Source organism: Plecotus auritus, assembly GCF_963455305.1.
Source record: "Plecotus auritus genome assembly, chromosome: 9".
Taxonomy (NCBI): domain Eukaryota; kingdom Metazoa; phylum Chordata; class Mammalia; order Chiroptera; family Vespertilionidae; genus Plecotus; species Plecotus auritus.
The window spans coordinates 2,267,716-2,291,936 of NC_137783.1; the positions used below are offsets into that span (position 1 = coordinate 2,267,716).

Below are 24,221 nucleotides of genomic sequence, written 5' to 3' on the forward strand. Positions count from 1 at the left end.
CCTCTCTCCTGTCCTAGTCACAGAACATAGCCCGCCTCCCACCCCAGACACCTAGGGGACACTCGCAGAGCTGGCTTCTCTCCCTGTAAAATGCACACAGGACCCTTCCCCACCCCATCCCCCTTGACTCATGCTAGTTTTGGGGGGCGCACACCCCCACCCAGGCACGGAGCCCCGACTGGCTGGCAGGCCCAAGCCAGCTCTGCTTGGTTTCCTAGGCGACAGCCGCTCTCCCCTGCCAGCTGCACACTGACCGAGGCAGGAGGCTCCGGGTGCCTTCGTAAGGAGGCCGCTTTCCTGGTTTGGGCAGGGCCGAGGTGGCGGACCGGCAGCCAGCCCTCCCACCTTCAATCTGCCCCACCCTCAGGCACCCACAGGCACCTGTCCCGCAAGACTGATTCCACTTTTGCTCCAGGCGAGCCTCGCAGAGCTAATGACAAGCCCCAAAGACCCTCACCTGCCGGTGGGAACCTGGTCCCCCTGGAGTCCTGCCCGCAGCATCACTTCTCGGGGAGCAGCACCCCTCGGGGAGCCGGCAGCGGGCCCTGCAGGAGGCGTGCCTGTCCCCAGGCACACAAGGAGGAGCCGGGCCTCCCAGGAAGCCTCTCCCGACCCTTGCCCCCACCCACCTGTGGGGTAGGAAGTTAGGACCTGCCCGGTTCTCCGGGCCTGTGCCTGCGGGCCAGGGGCAGGAAGGAACAGCTGTGGGCTGCGGGGCTGGGCACTGGCCCGCTGCTCATTAGAATCACCTGGGAGCTTTTAAAACTAGAAGCCGAGGCAGGTTCCACCCCAGACCACGGACTCAGCACCGAGGGCGGGGCTGGGCTTAAGGTCTTCAATGCCCAGGTGCTCAGGCACAGGCAGGAGGGACGAGCAGGGGCTGGAGGGACCTGGCACGGGGCGGGCAGCCACCACCGGACAAGCTAGAGGGAGCCGACGTGGCTCCGCCCCACGGCAGCCCATACCCCAACTCCCTGAAGAGGCCTTCCCTGGACAGATGGATAGAAGGGACCCCAGGTCCCAGTCTGGGACCACCACACCCCTCCCTGCCTGGCTTCCCTGGCCACTACGCCGTCTGCCTGTGTGGCCCCTCCTTGCAGGCAGGACCTGGTCAGGCTTGTTCAGGCCACCACCCCAGGGCCGATAGCATGGGCTGGGCTCTGCTCCCCTGTCCCCGCCCCCCGCCATGGCTGGAGGGGACAAAAGGCCCACTCCCCTGCAGACACTGGGAGAAAGTGGCCAGGCCAGCAGCCCCATTGTTGCAGGAATGCTGCCCTGGGCACGTGAGGGCCTGCCCTACTCAGATCCATCCTACTCCTGAAACCACCGCAGCGGAGAGCTCATTCACGGAACCTCCGTGTGCACCCGGCACATGCCAGGGGCCCATGACCTCGGACCCACGGTCTGTTACAGAACATGGTCCCCCACACTGACCATCAGTCCCCCACACTGACCATCAGCCCCCCAGAACCTCTTTCCCAGGCCACTGACATCTCGGGAGAGACCTACACCGCTCTCCCCCAGTGTGACAGGCTGTCTTCCTGGTGGCGCTGCCGTGACTGTGAAAGAGCCAGGAGCCATTTCAAATGAGGGGGTGGGGGACCTGCAGCTGGCAGGGGGCAGACCACCCAGCTCTCCCCCCAAATCTCAGCACTGCTGTCTCTACCAGGACACGAGCTGTTTACTTATTACAAGGTAGTGCTTCTGTGCTTATTTTTTTTACCCTAAGTGCCCCAATCACAACCCACAGGACACAGGAGGCGCCGACATTTCAGAGAAGGGACTGGACATCAAGGGGACAGGAAGAGGGGCTGGGAGGACAAGGTCACCATCTGATCAGAAAGGGCTGTTTTGTTTTTTCATTTGATACTGATGTGTGTGGGTTTTTTTTAATTTAAATTCTTTATTGTCGAAAGTATTACCTGTCTCCTTTTTCCCCCATTGACCTCTCCCTGCACGCTCCCGCCCCTCAGCACATGCCATCATCCCCCTACCCGACATGGCTGTTTTTATCAAGGGTTACGCCATGGGCCCACAGATGGTGTGGCTTCTGGGCAAAGCAGCCGTGACCAAACCCAGAGCAGGGTCTTGGGAACCCGCCGTCCTGGGGTGCCGAGGCCCGTGGGCCCCTGTGGACCATGGTGGGCGGCCCTCAGGGTCCAGCCGACCCGGCAGCAGCCGGTTCTCCTCAAGGATGGGGCGGGAACAGCACACTCTACCAAGGGTCAAGTTTTATCTTCTAAACGCACAATGTGCTCCAGCCAGAAACAAAACAAAGCCTTTCCAAGATGCTTTCCAAATTCCAGACACTTGCTGGGCTGCAAAGCGGGCCTGCTTCCTCCTATTTTCCATCTCACGCCGGCTGGGTTCATAATAAAAGAGAATCACCTATTTATTTGCTTACCTTACACTTGGAAAGACAATAAACTGGAAAGGCTTCATAAATCTCACAGGGAATTCCTTTAAACAAGGACTGTCAGCAAAGCTCCGTAAATAACCCTCTGCCAGCCCGGCAATCACCTCCAACACTCTTTTCCTGCTTTTGTGCTAATCTCCCAGCAAACAAATCAAATCAAGCACCAAAAGGCTTTTATTCTTCCCGAGGTAAGACTCGGAAAACATCCGGGAGTCCGCTAGGGCTGCTGACTTCAGGGGGCTGACATCAGGTGCAAAGTTGAGGCCAAGGGGACTAGACCAGGACAGCCTTGCACCCCCAACCCGCCCCCCGAACCAGCTACACCACGCTCACTGACGTACAAAACCAGACTGGGGAGTCACAGCAGAGCCTGGGGACACAGCACCAACGCATCTGCAGCGAACCACCAGCGAAGCCGGGGCAGACCCCTCATGAAACAGGCTCTCCCACTTCCTCCCACCTGGGCGAGGCTGGGGCCCCCTCCCTCCCTCCCCGCCGTGTGGATGGAGCCTCCACATCCAGGTGGCTGCTGGTGAAGCTCGTTCATTGGAACGTCCAGGCCTCCCCGACCAGGCCCTGCCCCACCACGCTAACGTGTCTCACCATGCACCCTGGTCGGGGCTGATGAGAACGACCTTGGGCAGCTCAGAAACACCAGGAGATGGACAGGCTCACTCGGAGGCTTCAAGGACTGAGCTAAAAATAAGTCTAAACAAGAGGCAGGCGGAGGCCGGCGGACAATCAAACATGGGGGACTTGAACTTGAACGAGCTGCTGTAATCCATTCACGATCAGGGAAGGATAACCATGGCACCAGAGGGGAAACTCCTCTAGCCAAAGGCTAAAAAGCCAGCCGTGCGCCCGCCGCCCACACCTCCACAGAGGGCATGCTTTCAGAGAGGCCCAGCCCCATGAGATGCCCATCGGCTCTGGAGCCTCGAAGCTTCACTTCAAGACCTCGGTTCTGAGCGCGAGGCACGCTCACTCGGCCCGGGCAGCCCATGCGCGTCCACAGCCCGGCCCGCTTGGTTAGCGGTGCAGACGTGGGCTTCCGACGCAAGTCCCAGAGGCTGGCGCGCAGCACCTGTCAGCCAAGAGCTGTGTCCCTGCAAGTTAGAGCTGGCCGTGAGGGGCGCAGTCACTGCTACCTCATGGACACACCAAATCCTGCTGGTGCGTTCCTGGTGCTCAATAAAAGGAGCTGTGCCCTAACCGGTGTGGCTCAGTGGATAGAGCGTCGGCTTGCGGACTGAAAAGGTCCCAGGTTCGATTCCTGTCAAGGGCATGTACCTTGGTTGCGGGCACATCCCCAGTAGGGGGTGTGCAGGAGGCAGCTGATCGATGTTTCTCTCTCATTGATGTTTCTGGCTCTCTATCCCTCTCCCTTCCTCTCTGTAGAAAATCAATAAAATATATTTTAAAAAATAATAAATAAAAGGAGCTGTGTTATTATTACTATTTATCCCCCACACTTAATGCATTTCTAATATTCCTGAATGTAAGTTCATTCAAGAAACGCCTAGCCCAGACCCAGGCCTCGCCCAGCAGACCTTTCCAAAAGGCACCCTCTGAAATGCCGCCTGACAGTTGCACAGCTCAAGGACCTTCTCCCAGCCTCGGCCAGCGGGGCCTGGGCACAGGGTAGCAAGCTGCCCACCCACTCACCTTCGAGTCCACTAGAATTTAAGCTCCACCCAAGGGAGGCGGCTTCTCACCTTAAAGCGACCCTGTGGAGCCAGGCATGGGGCCCAAGGCGAGGGCGGGACCCCAGCGCCGCCTGGCACAGCTGAGGATGGCACTACTGAATATGCCTGTTGCCGCCCTTCTGGACAGAACACACGTGTCTCCCTTATGTTTAACTTTTCCCTGGCGAGGACCACAGAGGGAGCTGCTGTTAGCACGGAGGTCCTGGGTCTTCCCACCTGTAAGAACTGCTGGGGAGCAGGCTCCAAGCTCTCTGTTCAGGGTCCAGGACGCTGGTGCCAACACCCTGCCCTGCCCACCGGCTCCTACGGCCTGGACGTGCTCAGGTGCCAACCTTCCAGCTCCTGGCCCCAGACTCATCTCCCGCACCTGGAAGACCGCAACTCTGGAAAGCACGTGACCATATCTTCACTGCCCCGGCTGCTGGCAGCTCAGAGGGCCACCCGGGGCCAAGGATGCTGAGACACGAGGTTCAGGGCAGAGACCAAGGGCACGGTTAGTCTGAGCTCAGGCGTGAAGGTGTCCTGACACATCGAATGCGCACCTGAGACGTACCCAGAGCCGCTGAGCGCAGTGAAGGCGGTCACCGCCCTCGGTGCTGGGGCTATGGGGGCGGGGGTTGCACATAACCAGCACTGGGAAGGCATCTCCAGCAACAACCAGAAAATTAATAAACACTGCGATCCCGTGTAAAATTTAAAATAATTCCGAGACTCATCCCCACTGAATAGAAATACGAAACCTGTGAGAAAGCGAGTTGATTGTGGCTTTGTTCACAGTGCAACCGGGGACACGGGCCGATCACGCGTGTCCAGCGCCTTCTCCTTAAACAGCTCCTCCTGAGAGACACCCCGATCCTACCCGACCCCCAGGACTGGAGCTCAGGGAGGGACACCGACCAGGTGGTGCCCCCACAGGAAAGCTCCCTAGTCCTCCAGGCTTTGCACAAACCACCTCCTGGCCTCACCAACCTCTGCCCACCTCCCCAAACACCTGAGGCCAGCCTTCCTACTCAGAAGACCGATCTGATGAGTGGTGGGGGCAGGGACTCTCCTTGATGGTGGGACGGTTCTGTGACCACGTGGTGTTCACGCACCGCCTGTCAAGGCCTGCGGAGCTGCACCCTGGAAGGGAAACTGCACTGAGTGTAAATTCTATTGACATAATCAAGTTTTAAAATTAGAACGAAAACAAGCGAATCTCCCGGTGCAATGAACTATGATTGCACTGCAGCCAGGCAACCTTGCCATCTAAGGCGGTGACACCTGCAGACACCCTGCCCACCAGCTCTCCCGAGGGATGGCCTCGGTCCCACTTAGCATGGCCCAGTCACCGCCTGTCCACACAGGCTCCCGTCTTCCTGAAATCCGCTGTGCCCCAAACAACAGTGCCGGGAGAGAGACCAGACCTCCAGCAGCTGGAGCCAGGAATGAAAAATGAGACTCCCCGCAAGTATGTTCCTTAATTGCTCTTACCTTGGGGTCCATCCATCACATCCAGCTGCCCCACACTCTCCTCAGCCTCACGCCAAACCCACGTGTTACAGGCGCGGACAGGACAGGTTCCCGCCGGCCCTTCGCCATGCGGCTGGGTCTACTTTGCTGGTGGCGGCCATCGCCATCCTGGGCTAATCTGAGCTCCCCCTAGAGGCCACACCCAGCCTAACAGGTCCCCGTCGGGTGGTGCTGAGACCCCAGGGGTGCCGACACACAGAATCCAGGTACCAGTGCTGAAGCCGAAGGCTCCTCGGTGTCAGTTCACTGGGGGGTCTAAGGGCAGAGCCTCCCCCACCCCCGTCCCTTCTGTTAGAGGACCACCACCCTGTGCCCCTGTAGATGTCCGACAGAAAGGCAGAGAGAAAAGTGACACTGACAACATAGCCTGCGCCCTATCAGCTCAATAAACTTCACTTCTTCAGGGGGTCACCCCCCCACCCCCCCAGCCTGGGAACTCACCCTCCGCCATGTACCCGAGCCCTGGCACCCACCCAAGCTCGTGTACACTCAGTGCTTCGCTGAACTTCAGCATAAACCCTCCTGGCTCTCGCTCGGAGCCCTGGCATCTGGCACGCAGGAGTAGCTCTATTTGCTGGAGAAGCACATTCTCCTTAAACAGGCAATTCTCAGAAGAAGCAAATCCATCTCAATGTCACTGCACAAATCAATCCAAATTGAATTACCTTACCATAATGTAAAAATTTAAAACCCCATGCATAAAATATTACACACCGTTTTTATTTGATCTACTAAATCATAGCTTCCCCAAATCTCTTAAAGGTGGTTTTCCAGTAATGCGCAACCGCTTAATTGGGAAGTCCACACATAACTGCACTAACACCGCCATACTGCTTATGGGAATCTCTCCGTCAGGCGTCCTGTTTTACTTTGTATGTAATCTCTGTTAGGATGTCTATCTGGAAATAGAAAGGTATTCGAGTCTTCATAAACACCATAAATCATAAAGTCACTTATTTCTAACCCAAGTCCAAAAGCAGCCCCAAAAGGAACTGCCAGGGCCCCAAAGGCTCCCGCTCCTCATCCTCGAGCAGAGTGGGGGGCCTCCTGACTCGTGGTCCTGCACACCCAGCCCTGCGCTGCTCTGCCCGGTGTCGTTACGGGAATGGCTGCCATTTCTCTCAAAGTAAATGGCTCCGCATGCAACTCAAGGAGCACCCCCAGAAGTAGTCACCCCAACCAGAAAGGGCAAATCCTGAGGCCCAAGCCTGCGGTCTCACATCAAGGGCAGATGGAGGCCCGTTAAGTCATTCTCCTCTGAGGACATCACGCTTGTCTTTTCAAGTTCACCTTCAAGGAGGAGGAGTGACTCCTGAGGAAGCTCCAGGCTCAACTGGATGGACTTCCCTGAACCTCCCTGCCTTCAAATCTACGCACACCCTCACCCCTAGAACTGGGGTGTGTGAGCGTGCGGTTTGGAGGAGGGTCAGTTCCGCCCCTGCTCCATCATCTACCACCTGTGAGCACATCCCGTGGCTGCCGAGGCTGGTGGTCGGTTCCAAAGTGGGCAGTGACCACACCGCCTCCCCGCTGCGGTCCGGGTTGCTACTAAAACCCAAACAAGCCTGTGGCCCCACGCGTTTCTGCCGACAGAACCCAGGTGAGCTGTCACCTCCGTGGAAATGTAAGCTGTCGGCCTCGCCCAAGTCCACGCACGAAACCCGCCAGCCAAGATAAAAAGGCTTCGCTGCAAAACGTGTTTCCTTTCGTTTCTGAGTCTAAGGGGTCTCCCCAAACCTGAGTCTGGCACGGCGACGAAATGCTGCTGTCCGCACCTGAGCTCCTGGAGGTGGACCCCTCGGCTGCCCGGCCAGGTGGGCGTGCCTGGTGCTGATCCCAAGCCAGGCTCAGCGAATCTGCCCCCACTGCATCCGCCTGCACTCGCGTCCACAGATTCTCAAAGGGCGCTTCCGGGGCAGCGCATTTTTACCGACATTGGTTTTGTAAAGATGCTCTCTCTCCTGGGCAGGACACGGTGACACTCCGCCCCGCCTCCTCTCGGCGGCCACTGCCCCCTGGTCGACAGTGAAATGCCAAGTGCGTCAGAATATGGCCCCCACTCCCATTTTAGCGGACACACGTGAAATGGGCCCCACGTCCTTAGGAATGTGCCGTTCGACTGGGTGGAGATCCCTCTTAAACCAAAAGAAAGCGCGAGAGTAGGCTGGGCAGAAATCCCTATCTCCACTTCAATCCAGTCACTCCGACTTGGGTTGGGTGGGTGGTAAAAGTTACATAAATCTTTCACTCATTCCTTGTGCCAAGTGTTCAAACCACAGGCCCAAGTGTGTGGTGTGCTGGGAGCGGTTTGTTTTGGAGGGAAGACAGTTTGCATGCTGCTGGCAGGTTCGGGGTTGGCTGCACCAAGAACCAAGGGAGTTTGCTAAAAACACAGATGTTCTGACCGCGCCTGCAGCTTCTCTGGGGCGGCAATGGGTGGAGCCCCGGGAGCCTGTCTCCCGGCCAGGGCTGCCCCGGAGATGCCCCTGCTGCAGAAGCCACCCTCTCAAACCACCTGGGCTCCCCCCGGGACTGCAGGAGTCACTCATGTGAAGAGCAGGTGCCCACAGCCAGCCTCTCACTCTGAACGACTCACCTCCTGTGGACTCCCGGGCCGGGCTGCGGGGACTGGCGGCTCCAACGGGGCCGAGGGGAGAAGGGGACTTGGTGTCAATTACCCAACACGCAGAGCGCTGCTGTGGCCACTGTGCCTGCCACTCTGCAGTGACACGAGGGATCCCAGCATCCACCGCTCACTTCCCTCGCGTCTCCCACCCCCGCATCTGCAATGGTGGAGCCAGGACAACCTAACCCCGGACCCCAGTGCGCCTATTCCAGCACTGGCTGCCGCCCAAGGGCATTTTCAAGATCATCTGGCTTCCCCAGTGCGATCCTTTAATGGCATGAACTCAGCCCAAAGAAACCGCCGGTCCATGAAATGACCAGCCCGCCCTGAAGGGGACCATCGGTCTCTTCCCAAACTCGCTGCCCAGCCCCACCCCCCCATTCCACACTCGCAGGAGCCCACTCCCACACCTGGAGCCCAAGAGGCAGCGCAGCAGGAACAGCGCCCAGGGCTTTGCATCCTCACCCAGACCGCGCTGACCCTTGCGGGCGCCGGCTGGCCCTGCAGTCGGTCCCCGCGACTGAATGAATGCCCCAGAGGAGACCAAGTGCCACCCACCTCCAGGGCCGGGTCAGGAACACTTGCGCGAACACCCACGGCAAACCGGCCAGCGGGGCCCGGGACAGTCACCCACTAGACTGCTGCGGCCCAAGTGCCCACCACATGCCAGGAACACAGACCCACCAAGCCAGTCCAGTGCCCGCAGCACCCAGGCGCACTGACCGTTCCGCTGCCCATGGACCAGCACGGTGGCGCCTCAAGGCCACCTGCACTCCCTTCACCTGCTCTGTCAACAGGGTGCTGAGCGTCCCCCGGCCCCCCCAGCAGAGCCCAGTGTCAGGGGGGCTGGGCCCGTCCCAGGACAAAGGCGGGGGCACCGAGCTGCTTACTCTCCCTTCTTCTCTGGGAAGGGAAAGCGGGTCTGAAATAGAAAGTAAATATTTCACTAGGCATTTCTCGAGTGACCTAATATGGAGTAACATTCCACAGTCTGAAAACCACCTCCTGAGTGGGTTCAGCTCATCACCGTGGCCCCAGGAATCCAGGGGCAGAGGGGGGCCAGGCCTGCCCCTTCCCGAGGATTCCCCATCTCCCACCCCGACCCCTGCTCCCTGTGCCCCCCCCCGCCCCGCCCTCTTCAACTGGCTCCATACGATTCATCCATCCTCTCTGTAAAGGAAAATCCAACCCTGATTGCCGGCCCACGCCTGCCTCCCCTCCCCCACCCCCCGCGGTGCCAGGACCCGCCCCACTGGTCACACAGTGCCTCCAGGCGAGAGTGGCTGAGTTACTTGTTTATTTAGTTTGTATTTTATTTGTTTATCAAATTCCTCTATTGATTATGGTGTTACATATGTGTCCTTATTCCCTCCTTACCCCCCATCCCCCCTCCCGTATTTTAAAAATTTGACAAATATCTGACATGTCAGGCCTATTCTAAGTGCTTTCCAAACATTATTATTACCTCGTTGGATCCTACAGCCACCTATTCCCACCCTCATCTTATACACAGAGGCGAAGTCCTTTGCGAGGGCTCAGTAAACCCTGAACGAGGCCAAGCGTCTCTGCCTGTCCCTTCTTTCCCCACTTGCAGCCGCCTGTCCCAGCGAGGCCACTCCCTGCTGGCCGCCGCGTGGTCATTACCGTGGCACACACACGGAGGACAGGCCATCTCCCTCGGGCCGCCTCAGCCCTGAGGGCACTGAGCCATGTCCTGGGCCCGCTCCCTGGTCAGAGGGCTGCCGGCGGCCCAGAGCAAAGCTTTAGGGCCTGAGCGAGCAGCCAGACACGCCAAGTAGTCACCAGGTTGTGAAACTCCCGGCTACAGAAGTGACCGGCGTGGCCCAAAAGTGGTCCCTGCCTGACCAGCCTTCTTCCCCCAGATGACAAAGAACCCCACTCCCCCAGTCTCTAAGACCCCGCTTGCCCACTGCTATTTAGAAGATGAAAGGAATTGGGGGGGACGACCCCTTTGAATCTCCTTTGCAGAGAAACAGTTTACAGACCCGGGGTTGCAGTGTGTGTTTCAAGTGGTTCTGCTGAGCTCTGAGGGGCTGAGCGCTCAGGCCTGGCCGAGGCATGCTGCAGGAGCACAACCCAAACTCCAGTCACAGCCCCCCCCCCCCCCCCCCCCCCCCGCCGCCCCGGAGACACAGGCACTCAAATAAGGCAGCTTCCCAGGACCACAGAGAACGCAGGCACTCTGAGCTGCTTCCTCCGTCCATTCTGCTTGGAGCACATCTGGCCAGATTAGGGAGGAAAAACCTACCCACAGTTCAAAGTCCTCCTTAAATCCCCAGGAAGCCAGCCACACAGACAGAATGCCAGCCTCAATGCTCAAGTCTCCTGGTTTTTGTCAGCTGAAGCCACATTCTTAATCCCGGGCTTAGCTGAGAAATGAGAAGGATGGTGTGGGTGGAAAAGAACCCTCAGGAGCAGGGAGGACGCCGGAGCCACACGGGGGCCCGGAAGGCAGGGGCTCGGGAACGGCTCCCATGGCACCAGCGTGGGCCTGCCGGAGGCCTGTACGCCAAGCTCAGGGTTTCCTGCAGAGCCAGGGGTCCCCACCTCCCACACCACAGACCAGGCAGATGGGAGACCACCCACATCCTGGCTCCCACAAAGAACCTGCACGCGGTGGCCCGCTGGCAAAGGGCGACAACACCGCCAGGGACGTCAGAGCCAGCCGGGCTAAGATGCCTCAGACCCGGCACATCCACTTTTCAGACACGTGGGCCCCAGAGGGCCGCTCCTCCCTTCTCTGCCGGACCCGGGAGAGGCCTCGGAGGGAGCTGGCCCAGGGCTGGTGCTGACCCGCCACCGCAGAACCTTCCCCGCCCAATGGAGGCCCGCGGGAAGCTGCTGGGGCTTCCCACAGGACATAATCACCCCCAAGCTGGAGCTGGGCCAGCACGTGGGCGGACATGACTCACTGGCCGAGAGACCCCATCCCCCCCCGCCCCCGCAGAGCAGGCGGCACCCACAGGCCCAGGCGGCATGTACTCTGTTGCCCTCCCCCCCCCCCGCCCCCTGCCAGCCTTGGGATACCAGCCAAGGCTTAAGGATTCCCAAGCACCCGTGTTTGCAAGCACACACGTGTGCGCGAAAGGAAGAGGTGCGCTCTCGGGCAGGAAGGTGAGCCTGTTTTTCAGGAAATCCCCACCTTGTGGGAACGTTACCTTGACGGGAGCCAAGGTCAGCGGGAGAGCTCCGCGCATCACCTGCTCTGGGCGCCTTTGGGGAGTTCATCGCCCCAGCGGGGCCCGGCTCCAGGTTCCAGGACACACCCACCTCGGTGCCCTTCCCTTTGGCTCCCGACAGCCTCTCTGAAAAGAAGGCTGTTCCTTTTGTTCAGGAGCACTCGCTCAAGTTCCTCCCGAAGGCCAAGGCCAACCGGGCACAGCCGGGGAGAGGTACTGGCTGAAGCAAGTTTCTGGCCGGTTTGTGCGTGAGTGGTGCACACAGCCACCCCCACCAGGTGGAACCCTCTCCGCCTTCCCTGTCTCCTCCCCAAACCCCGCCATGTTGGACAGAGGAGCCGGCTCAGGCTGTAAGATGCGTGACTAGACCGGGAGGGAAAGGGAGAAGCGGCCTGAGAGGGAGGGAGGAGAGCATCCCAGCTACCGCAGCCCCCCCCCCCCCCCCAGAAGGGCTCACAAGGGGAGGCGGGGCCTGCTTCGAGAAGAGCCCACGGAGTTCATGAGTTTGTGAATCCAGACCACAAACCTGGGAACTGCAGTCTATCTACTGATAACAAGACACCTGGCCACTGAATCCAACGTTAGCATAAAATCCCTCAGCTCTGTGAAAGCGATCCACAAAACCCGGGGTGCTGGGGGGGTGGGGGGCATCAGAGACAGAAGAGGGAAAGGGGGAAAGAGACTGGGAGGACAGAGGGGTCTTACCTTGCCTAGTGTGGCAAAGCCATTCCCAAATGTACCAGGTGCCAGTCCAAAGCCACAGGGTTTCTCAGTTAATTACCGAGAAACCAGAGCCGAGGAGCTGAACTGGGGAACCTTGCGGCTCCCTCAGTTACTTAACCTCCTTGACCCCCGTTTCTTCATCGGTGAAACGGCCACTCCGGCCACCTCGGGGAAGATGGGGGGTAAAGAGAAGAATGTGGCTGGAGCAGCAGCATGTGACTGGACCTCCAGGTCCTTCCAGGTGTCGGCTCTCCGCCTGGAAAGTCTGCGATCCAGAGGGACAGAAAGCCCCGCCCCCGTGCGTCCAGCCAGGCCCCTGTCTACTGAGCCACCCACTCAGGGTTCATTAACCAGCAAAGTGTAGTGAATCTAAAGCAGGCCTGGCCCAGGAAACCATCTGGAGATCCCGCCTTGGCAGTAGGTGGGGAGATCCCTCCCTGGCAGTAGGTGGGGAGATCCCTCCTTGGCAGTAGGTGGGAGATCCCGCCTTGGCAGTAGATGGGGAGATCCCGCCTTGGCAGTAGATGGGAGATCCCTCCTTGGCAGTAGATGGGAGATCCCTCCTTGGCAGTAGATGGGAGATCCCTCCTTGGCAGTAGGTGGGGAGATCCCTCCTTGGCAGTAGGTGGGGAGATCCCTCCTTGGCAGTAGGTGGGAGATCCCTCCTTGGCAGTAGGTGGGAGATCCCTCCTTGGCAGTAGGTGGGAGATCCCTCCTTGGCAGTAGATGGGAGATCCCTCCTTGGCAGTAGATGGGGAGATCCCTCCTTGGCAGTAGATGGGAGATCCCGCCTTGGCAGTAGATGGGAGATCCCGCCTTGGCAGTAGATGGGAGATCCCGCCTTGGCAGTAGATGGGGAGATCCCGCCTTGGCAGTAGGTGGGGAGATCCCGCCTTGGCAGTAGGTGGGGAGATCCCTCCTTGGCAGTAGATGGGAGATCCCTCCTTGGCAGTAGATGGGAGATCCCGCCTTGGCAGTAGATGGGGAGATCCCGCCTTGGCAGTAGATGGGAGATCCCGCCTTGGCAGTAGATGGGAGATCCCGCCTTGGCAGTAGGTGGGGAGATCCCGCCTTGGCAGTAGGTGGGGAGATCCCGCCTTGGCAGTAGGTGGGGAGATCCCGCCTTGGCAGTAGGTGGGGAGATCCCGCCTTGGCAGTAGGTGGGGAGATCCCGCCTTGGCAGTAGGTGGGGAGATCCCGCCTTGGCAGTAGGTGGGGAGATCCCGCCTTGGCAGTAGGTGGGGAGATCCCGCCTTGGCAGTAGGTGGGGAGATCCCGCCTTGGCAGTAGGTGGGGAGATCCCGCCTTGGCAGTAGATGGGAGATCCCTCCTTGGCAGTAGATGGGGAGATCCCTCCTTGGCAGTAGATGGGGAGATCCCGCCTTGGCAGTAGATGGGAGATCCCGCCTTGGCAGTAGGTGGGGAGATCCCTCCTTGGCAGTAGGTGGGGAGATCCCTTCTTGGCAGTAGATGGGAGATCCCGCCTTGGCAGTAGATGGGGAAATCCCGCCTTGGCAGTAGATGGGGAGATCCCTCCTTGGCAGTAGATGGGGAGATCCCGCCTTGGCAGTAGGTGGGGAGATCCCTTCTTGGCAGTAGATGGGAGATCCCGCCTTGGCAGTAGATGGGAGATCCCGCCTTGGCAGTAGATGGGGAGATCCCTCCTTGGCAGTAGGTGGGGAGATCCCTCCTTGGCAGTAGGTGGGGAGATCCCTTCTTGGCAGTAGATGGGAGATCCCGCCTTGGCAGTAGATGGGGAAATCCCGCCTTGGCAGTAGATGGGGAGACCCTAACCAAGAGCGTTAATCAAAGGCAATGAAACAAGCCAGGCTTCGCACAGCCCACGCGACCTGGAAAGCGGCTCGGGGCCGGAGGAGAACTGCGAGCCCAGGGAGCACATGCAGGTTCCGGGGCCACGGAAGACTCCCCCGCCCTGCTCTCCGGGGTGACAAGAGGGAGGTCCCCAGGACAGAGCTCCTCCACCAGGAAATCACTGCCAACCGCCTGGTGGAATCCCAGCTCTGCCGCGTGGGGGACACGGGTCCATGGACATGTCAGTAAGCGCCTCCTCCACCCCCTTGTGAAATCCAGGGCAACCGACACCAAGCGTCCAGTGCACGTGCCCAAGATACCAAGTACCGAATGCTCCACAAGCGTGATCTTATTTAACCAAAGAGAACGAGTTCCGTGACCTGGCGGACACACGGGAGCGCCTCCGCAAGAAGAGGGGTGGAGACCGGGAATGCCCAGGTCGTCCGGGCTCCAGCACGCACTGGTGAGCAATCTCTGCCGTCTGTCATGCTCCCCGCGCTGCAGCGGCGATGCGGTGGGCTCCCGCCCTGGACGCAGACCCCACGGGGGGCCTGGGCAGCCCTCACAGTGCCCGCAACTACTGCCGCCACTTACAGGACGATTCCGAACACACCACGGCCTTGACCCCCGAAAGGGACTGGTCGCCCAAGTCGGAGCCATCGGCCCTTTACTGTTTGTTGCCTCCTGACCACCATCCCGCAGGTAATGAATGAACCTCTACGTTCCCCAGGCAAGGGCGGTGCGGGAACGTGACAGGGACAAGGCCTCCCAGCTGTGGGACCACGGGGGCGGGCTCGGGCTCGGTGCAGCACGGTGCCTGGTTCTGGTCCCATCCTCAGCCATGGGTTCGGGCCTTTCCCCATCAGGGCTCCAGGGACCCGGAGGGGCGCAGGCGAGCCCGAGGGCCTGCAGCGGGAACTGTCCTGGGAGGGAGGAAGGAGGAGGAAGTGGACACAGGGCGGGAGCGAGGAGAGGCCTTTTCAACCACCCTGGTGACTCCCCAGAGGCGGGAAGCAGCTCCCGATTTACAAATGAAAGGGGCGCACAAGGGGAGGGGCGCTTCCTGAGGGAGCAGGACCAGATGTGGGAGCAGGCAGAGCGGGTTGGGTGCTCCGGGCAGTCCTGTCCTCCCCGCAGCCAGACTGGCAATTGCTCAGGCTTTGGCCTGGATGAACACAGAGGGTCCCCAGGTCCCCATGGCCCGCAGGAGTGTCATGAAGATTAACAACTGTGAAATGCTTCTAAGATCAAAACCATTCAGAGATGTTACCTGCAGGCCCTTAGCTGCGCATACTGAGATCCCACAGAAACGGGCTCCTAACTAACCCCCCCCCCCCCCCCCCCCCCCCCCGCAAGCGACCTCTAGCCCAAACCCAGAGGGCTGAGAAGCGGTGCATCTGTGCTCCTGGGACACTAAGAGTGGGGTAGAAGGTGTCATTCCACGCTGGGCCTCCTGCTCCATCTAGTCCCTGAAGAGCAAGTGAGCGTCATGGGCCAGAGGTGGACTTCTGGAGCAGGGACAGAAAGAGCTTTAAAATGTCACCCCTGCTGGAAAGAAAACACAGCATTCCCCCTCACCACCACCCCAGTTCATTGGGTAGGTGCCCCCAAGGGCGGGAACCCTCGGGGTCTCCAGTGTTGGGAAAGCTTTGCCCCAGCCCTGACCCAGGGGTCAGCCAGGCTCAGTCAGTGCTGGTGCCCACGCAGCCCATCTGGCCTGGCCGCTCCAAGGCTAGCTGTCCCTCCCCGCACAAGCCCAGCTCCACCCCCGCCTGACCGTCCAGTGCCCTCAGCCAGTCCTGGTGGGGTCTCAGAGCTCCGCAGGGCCCTGCCCCCTTGCTGGCACGGGCTGCATTCCAGGTGGGCGGCCCGGGAGCTGCAACATCGCTGGCTCTGCACCACCTATAAGGACTCCCACCCCTTCCTTAGACCCACCTGGGCCTGAACAAGCAGAGGATAAGCTGGGACTGTTTGCACTTCGAGACCAACAGCACTAAACACACCCATCAGCAAAGAATCAAGTAGCAGCCAGAGTTCACTCGGCGGGAGGTGCACAACCCTTTCCTGGCCTCTCAACCCTCAAAGCCAAGGCACTCCCCCTGCTGCCCCCCCTCCTCTCCACACCCTCCCACCTCCACCCCACCGGGCAGGGCAGGCTCAACACTAACCGTCCAGGAGGCTTGATTCAGGCCACTCTGCTGGCCTCCGCACTAGGGAGACTGAAATGCCACACCCGGGGCAGGTCCCATGAGGCCAGAGGAGGTGACCTCTATGCTCTCGGTCTACAGTTGCTTCCAAAGAAACTTCCTGGGATTCATGACGCCATGAGGTCTGTGTGAGCCAGTGCCTCTCCCGGGGCGGCTGGCGGCCAGACCTCAGGCCTGGCTGTGCAGCGGGGTGCTTACATCCCTGGGCTAGCCCCGCACACCAGCTACATTCCACATCCTTCCAAAGGCCCCTCCCAGGTCCTGCCATAACCTAGGCCCGTGGTCGGCAAACTGCGGCTCGCGAGCCACATGCGGCTCTTTGGCCCCTTGTGTGTGGCTCTTCCACAAAATACCATGGCCTGGGCGAGTCTATTTTGAAGTAGTGGCGTTAGAGGAAGTTTAAATTTAAAAAATTTGGCTCTCCAAAGAAATTTCCATCGTTGTACTGTTGATATTTGGCTCTGGTGACTAATGAGTTTGCCGACCACTGACCTAGGCCATTATTTCCGATCAACCTTCAAGCCAGTTCACAGTCTTTCGAGTCAGAGGTTTGTTTTAATGCAAAAAGCACGTTTCTGCTCCGAAGAGCACTTCTGAAGGGAGTAAAAGCAACATCGTAAAGAAAGGTGAGTTGTTCTACCTTTACAAGTGGGCAAGATGTTAGGAGCCACAGAGGAAAAGCGCTCCCGTCCCTCCGAGTCCCTGAACTAGTTTAGATCCTAGGACACCACCAATAGGCGAGGCTGGCAGCCAGGTTCAGGCACAAGAGCGACCTGGGATTCACAGCTCTAAGCCCCACCTGGGCCTTGGGCAAACGAAGGCTCTGTTATTGTCTAGAAAAGAAGTAAATCACGGCTCTTCACAAACCCCAAGCATCACCTGGCCCATGAACGAGAACACACCTGTTTTATCAACATGTTGTGAATATTAAACCAACAGGCAACCATCTGTTAAATGTGAAACAGTTAAACCAGGCTATCTGTAAGGCATTCACCAGGAAGGGGCTGGGGGTCGGCTGGCCCCCCAAGTTCTGACCAAGTGGACCTGGCTGAAGCCAGAGCGGCAAGGCATGGGCCCCCCCAGTGGTTAGGGTCCACACTGACTCCGGTTAGGGGAGGGGCTGGAAAGAGAGGGAGAAGAAGGGCCTGTCCCTTTGGCCACAGAGCTCCACTCTGCAGCCTCAGCTCCCACGTGGACGCGTGGATTCGGGGAGCTCTGTGAACGAGGAGGCAGCTGCCATACACGGGAGCATTTTTCAGAAAAGGCAGCAGCGTCACAGAAACACAAAACTCCAGCAAACCCTCTTTTTGGCTGCACTCCCCCCAGCACTATAAACAGACTAAGGAACTTGAACATGAGGAGCAATAACAATAAACACGCCGCTTCCTGTGACTTCAGGTGCGCCGTTTTCTGGGAAGTGGTGAACAGGATTCCTTAAAATTGCATTTCAAGGGGGAAAAGTTTGCTTTTTTTACCCTTCCCTGGAAGGACCCTCCTCTGCTGAGAACCCTTCCAGAAAGGCAGCCCCAAGTTCCCTGGCGCCCAGAAAGCCACCTTCCGAGAAAGGCTGAGGCAGCAGCCGGGCCCGGGGCCCATGCGGGCAGCAGCTGGGGACGCTCCCGGCGGGCTGAGCTCCTGAAGTTTCTGTCCCCAGTGGTCAGAGTGAAGGCGAAACTGGCCCTGGGCTCCCATTGTCAACGTCCCCACCAACAATGGCTGGCTCTCTCCCCATTGTGCGCCCGGCATTCATCTGTGAATCCCTCTTTTTGCACAATGTGCAAAGCCCTCCTTTTCACGGGGTTCAGTCCTGAACGCCAAGGGCAGCCATCATTTGGGCTCGAACCATTTGTAATGAAACCTGAAAGCAAACTCCAGATCTTGCCCAAACATTAATTGGCGAGTGTCATTAGAGCCACATGGATGGCTTTTGGGTACCATCCATTAAATCAGGATCAAAAGAAACACTGAACACCTTAAAAATGGTTCTGAAGTTCTTAGCGATGATTAAATATAATTTCCCAAACCCAGAGATAGGGTTTAAAAAACACACACACCCTTCCGTAAGCCTTTGATACATATTCCATCAAACAGACTTGCATAAAAATCAACTTCAAAAGACCAGGTTGGGGGAGAAGCCTTGCCTTCCCCTCCTCCCAGAAGTGCTGTGACCTTAGCGGGGAACGCAGGCATGTGGCCAGCTGTGCGGGACGCCCACCTGCCCTCCCGCCATTTCCATGAGCACCGCGAGTTTCAGTCCAGTCCACGCTAGCACTCCTCAGCGAGTGCCTCACAGGAGGTTTGGGGGGAAATGAGCCCCGCCCCCCAATATTTCACTATACCATAGCTTCTTTAAGGACATGCACTTCTCTTCAAAGGCCAGGCAACCCGCACTCAGTTTTTTAATTACTACAAAAATGTGGTCCACCTCCGCCATCGGCCAGAGCGTGGGGGGGGGGGGGGGTACCTGCTGGGCCCCCCCCACCAGATAAATGTCCTTTCCCATCGCCTGCTGCAGGGATATCTATCTGCGGCTGTTATCGGGGACAGGGGACACTCGGGCTGCTGCTCTTCACTGATAGAAAGATTATTAACAGAAGGACCCGGCCTGCACTCACATACATTATGGTGACAGCCTTCTGCATTGAAGTGACAAGAGGTAAAAAATGACAACGGGGTGGCCACTCTACCGTGGCTGTAAACTCTTTCCATTTCTCCATTTAGGGGAAGCGTTAAGTGCGAAGGGGAGAGGGTGCCTTCAGAAACGATTCCCCGCGCACAGGACGGCGGGCCAATGGCACCAGGGGCTGGCCTCGCAGGGCCTCTGGCAAGGTGGCCGTCCTTTTTGTTTTTTGGTGGAGAAGCTCCCTTTGCTTCTGATTTTAGTTCCCAGCAAAAGAGCCTCTTCAAATCCAGGGCGTCTTTCCTAGGCAGGCGCCCCCCCCCCCCCGCCCCCGTGTACCTCGTGGCCGGCTACTCATTCGCTGACACAGGGACACACTGGTTTTGTAGTTCTGTTTGTTGTTGTTGTGGCTGTTGCTTTTTTCTTCACTTCATCTCTCTTTCAAACACTTTTCAGGCTTATGAATAGGATTTTTGTTTGGAGTTTTAAGAGTCAAGAGGAAAGCTATTGATTATCCCTGAAAGGGGAATGGAGGGGCAGTTAATAATTACCCGGAGAGCAAGCTTCCTGCCTCATCTTGTGTACACGACCTGAGGAACAATGCCGGACAGAACAGGTGTGCACCGAGTCGTCTTAAAAGGCCAAAATATGTCACGGGTGTATTTTTGCAATGCTAGTAATGTTTGGGTTTAAGTGACCAAACTTTACTCTAACTTTGTAAAGACACACTTTGCAAATGTTCCTTCGCTAAGTCAAAGACTAAGTCCTCCAGGGCTGAGCGGAAAAGATACATGTTGGAGACAAAGGGTTTTTCAAAATCGCAGTTAGAAAAGGTTAATTCACCCTGCCCCTCCCCCAGAACACCCATTCAAGGGCCAGTTTCAAAGATCCCAAATGAAGTCGTAAATAACCAGGGCTCTGAGTGCAATCTGCAGAGCCACCTCACTCACCCTCCCCTTGGCCTCATTAAGGTACAATTAGAAAGAAGGGCGACCACATACCCCTTAGCCTTATCGTTCCAAACAGGAAAAAGATTTAAACCAAAAAGCACCTTGGCAGGTTCAAAGCAAGCTCCAAACTCCAGATTTTTAAATTCCCTCTAATAACGACTCTCTATAGGGCAAACTGGGGACCCTTACCCCTGGGGCACAGAGAACCAATCAGAGCCATAAATTCCCTTTGCCTTCAACCCTCACTCCCTTGTACTGGGGCAGAGTGGGGGGAGGGGGTGACCCGACATCAACACTTACACTAAACCCCTCAATGCTGGACAGAAATATGCTGGCTTATTCCTTTGTTTGGTCCTGTTATACCTGATCAAGTGTGAACGATTAAACTGGTTTCATTAAAGGCTGGTGCATTCACAGCTAACGTCCAACTTCAATGGCAACTGTAAGCACATTTTGCAAGGAGGGCCTGCTTTTTTGCTTGAAACCTACCATCTCATTAACTTTTCTTTGGGGGGCAATAAAAAGGGCACCCGGGGTTTTTACAGGAGAGTGTCAGGCAGCTCAGAGAGCTGAGGCCAGACAAAAGGACACTTAGTGTCTCCACGCTAGGATGCAGCCCCTGTTACCGACAATAAAGAAAAAAACCCTGTTTCAATATTAAAGCTGCTCTGACTGAACGTGTTTAATTAGCATTTTGAATATCACTTTATAATTGCTGTAAGAAGTACTTTGAAATCAAATGACTACAAAAACAAGATCTTTTAAAGTCCTATTACCTCAAAACGTAAAAGATTTGTAAAAAAAAATCCCAAAACAGTGCAATTCTCCGAAGTACTGGGAAACTATGTACTTGGAGAACCCTACAGGCGGCACAGCAGTCTGAGGTGCTGAACACGAGGTAATTCTTAAAATGCCTTTGAACCCAGGGACCTAGAGGGAAGATACTCTTTGAAAGCCCAGTAGGAGAGTTTGATATATTTCACCAAAGTCAAGAGGCAGAGTCGCTGTGTAAACTCGCCAAAATACGTGTCCCCTCCGAATTATCCATGTCAGATAAAAATATACGAGTCTCTAGAATATCCAACAGAATTGCAAATAAGGCACTTAGCATTTTAAATTCCCAATGCATATTTATAGAATTCTCTTGTCTACCCTTCAAGCCACTCACATCTGACTCTCCAAGAACTTAACCCGACCTCCTATCTTTAAAGGAAAAATTGGGGGTGGGGGGTGGGGAGGGATCCAGAAAGATCTGCTTAGCCCGGATAGGGCAAGAGAGCCCGGCATGACCACGCAGGCCGCTGGCAGCAGCCTCCCCGCAAGGACGCAGAGCAAGCGGGACTTCTACGAATAATTCCTCTTTTCCCATGTAAATGACTAAACGTGGGGCCCCCTGGAGCCAACTGCTGCTTGGGCCGCCCCCGGAAAAATTACTCGGGAGCCGGGGTGTGTGAGATCACCACTCACGCACACGCACACGCACACTCAGTGCCCGTGACCGTCCGCGGCGGCGGAAAGCGAGGCACCGGAGAGTGTGTGTACGCTTGTGTGTCTCACCACGACCGGCTGTGACCGCACGGGGCTCCCGGGCCCACGAGGCCTCACAGCACCATGGCGCTGCCTGGGTTGCGGGCGATCCGCCACGCCACAGGGCCTCCCGCGGAAGAAAGGCCCCGGCGCGCCCAGGCTCCCGCGCCCCGCTGGCCAACTTGCCCCGGGCCTGGAAGAGCACGAGGGAGAAAGAAAGGCGCTGCCCCTCGGCCGCGCGGGTCCGTCCCGGCTGCCGAGCACAAGAAGGAAGAAGCGACCGCGGCGGCCCAGCTGTAGCTGCGCCGCGCCGGGTCCCCGCAGCCCAGGGCGCGCCCTCGCCACCCCTCCTGCGAAACTTTTTCTTTTCGGTTCGCCCCACCCGAAAAGTGCGGCCCGGGCGGGGGCAGCGGGCGGGCCGAGCTCCCGGCGGCGGCTGGCGAGGAGGAAGTGGTGCCCGCGGGAGCGCGGCCGGGCAGAGGAAATGCCCGGCCCGCCCGCCGCCCGGCCCACCCCGGGCCCCCGCCCCGCGGCGACTTTGGCGGGCCGAGTCCAGCGCGGCAGTGCTGGCCGCGGCGGCAGATGTGGCCCGGCTGCCCGGAGGAGCCAACAATGCGGGGCCGGCAAAACAAAAGGGTTCCCACTTTTCCTCCTCTCCCGTCTTTCGCTAGCGCTCCGGGGCGCCGCGCGGGATCCACGGCTAGCAGGGGCCGCTCCCCTGGGGGCCCCTGGCCGCGCGCGCCCTGGTTTCCCCGCGGAACCCCGCTCTCCCCGCCCCCGCTCCGCAAGCGCAAGGCCCCGCGCGCTCGGACTCCCGGTCCCGGGGGATCCGGCCATATTGTCCCTGCGGCGCGCGGCGCGCTCGGCCTGGGTCGCGGGCAGTCCCCGTGCGCGCACCCACCGGCCTCGGGGAGCAAGAGCCGGGGGCACCTAGGAAACTGTCGCCGAGACGCCGCCGCTGCCACTGCCCTCCGGACGTCGCCGCGTTCGGGGGTTCGTGGTTTTTTTTTCTTTGCCAATCCTGATGGGAAGGAAGGTGACCGCCTACTTCGCATTCATCAACTCTCATCACAACAACAAAAATCCTGGCGCAAACGGCGGCCAGCAGGCGCGACCAGCAGCGGGGGGCGGCAAGTAGGGACCCCCCAGGCTGGCGCCCACCCCCGGGACCAAGCAGGGACACGGGGCCGGGGGCGCAGACCAAAGATGTCCTCGGATGCCGGCTCCGTGTCCTTCGCCCTCCTTCCCCGCCCCGAGTGGCGCAGTGAGGCGCGGGCGCGGCGCCCCAGCCCACCGACGCAGGTGAGGCGGGGGTGGGGGCGGCCCTGGCTCCCCCCGCGCCGGGTCCCTCTTACCTCGTCCCGGGCCGCCGGCGTCCACGGTGAAGGGCGCCCACCCGGGAGGCGGAGGCGGTGGCTCCCGCCCCTCCCACCCCACCCGGCGGCGGTGGCGGTGGCGGCGGCGGCGGCTGTGCGGGCCCCCGCTCAGCGCGGCATGGCTCTCGGCTCGGTCCTTAGCTCCTCGGGCCACTGCCGGCTCTTCTGGGCCGCTCCTGGGCCACCTTAAAATGACACACGCACACAGGGACACACACACAAAAACTTAATCTCTCCAGCTCCCCGCCCCTCCCCCTCCCGCCCTTCCCTCCCTTCCCCTCCCCTCCCCTCCCCTTCCTCCTCCTCCCTTCGCCGCCGAGCCTCTTCCTACTTCCCCACCCACCCCACCCCCTTCCTCCGCCCACCCGGCTCCCAGTCCTCCCCACCCAGGTCCGGGCCCCGCGCTCGGCCGCCCGGAGGGGGCTGCGCTGGGGGTCCCTGGCCCGCGCACGCCCCGAGCCGTGCTCACCGCCAAGAGGATGCTAATTCCAACTTGGATCGGGGGAGGGAGCGTCCTGGATGGCGAGCGCCTCCCGGCTATTTGCTCTTCTTTATTTGTTTTCTCCTCCGAGGAAGGAGGAGGAAAACGGAGAGAAAAGGAGAGGGAACGAAGCTGCGCCGGCCGCGTCTCCGGTGCCTGCCGGCTGCTCAGGAGCGAGGGTGGAGGCGAGGTGAGGGTCGCGGCTCGCTCACTCTTTTTTTTTTTTTTTTTTTTTTAAAGGCGGGGTCTCTGCAAACCAATGACACAACCCCACATGGGCCGGCCTCGCCCCCTAGAGCTACTCCTCACTACAAATCGGCTCTCTCGGGGGATTAGTGGCTTCGCCAAAGTGCCCACTGGCGCGGCGGGCGGGCCCGGGGGCCGGGCGCGGCGGTACTCCCTGGCCAGGCCCCGCCCGGGAGGCCCTTGAGAAGCGCGGGGGGCCTGACGGCAGAGGCGGGGGTCCCGCCGCCGCGGCCCGGACTCCGGCCCTCCCTTCGCCCTTCCTCCTCCACCCCCCTTCCACGTGGGGCCTCAGGCGGCCGGCCACATGGGGGGACGCGAGCCCGGGCGAGCCTGGGCGCAGCGCCTGGGGTGGCCTTAGCCAGGCCCGCGGCGCCGACCTGCCCCCTTCCCGGCCCCGAGGTTCCAACTTCCTCCTGGGCCCCTGCGACCGCCGCTTCTGCCTTCCCAGGCCCGCGGGGTCAGGCGCGGGCCGGCCCCAGGGGGCACTTGTGCTCCCCAAATCCGGATCCGGGAGAAGGGGCCCGCGCCTTGCCCGAGGGGCGGCAATGGCCGTGGGTGCTCGGGGAGGGAGGGGGCCCTATGTGCTGGAACTCGAAGCGGTTGTGTTCCCTACGAGCAGCAAAACATTTTTTACACATTGAAAACCACGTTCCTTCCTGTTGCCTGGATCTCGCCGGGCTATTTTTAAAGCCTTCTCTTGAGGGAGAGCTCGGCGCGCTGAGGCCGGGGGGGGGGGGGGGGGGGCCGAGAGCCGGGGGCCTGGGCTCGCGCGGTGCCCTTCCGCGCCGGGAGCCGTGCCGCCGCGCGCCTCGAGGTTCG

At 59.2% G+C, this 24,221-nt stretch overlaps 1 protein-coding gene across 7 annotated transcripts in view; it reads right to left on the reverse strand.

Moving 5' to 3' along the window:
- The window catches only part of CTBP2 (C-terminal binding protein 2), a 104,813-nt gene extending 81,543 nt beyond the window's left edge, over nt 1–23,270 (reverse strand). Inside the window, exons 1-2 of one of the 7 annotated variants that reach the window (XM_080688032.1) lie at nt 23,145–23,270; nt 22,655–22,860 (exon numbers count right to left, since the gene is read on the reverse strand). The gene's annotated coding sequence lies outside the window, so the exon portion shown is untranslated. Of the gene's footprint in view, nt 1–22,500; nt 22,558–22,654; nt 22,934–23,144 lie in introns of those variants that run through there. The other 6 variants (XM_080688037.1, XM_080688031.1, XM_080688036.1 and 3 more) reach the window with 6 other exon arrangements.
- Between the last annotated feature and the right edge of the window lie 951 nt (nt 23,271–24,221).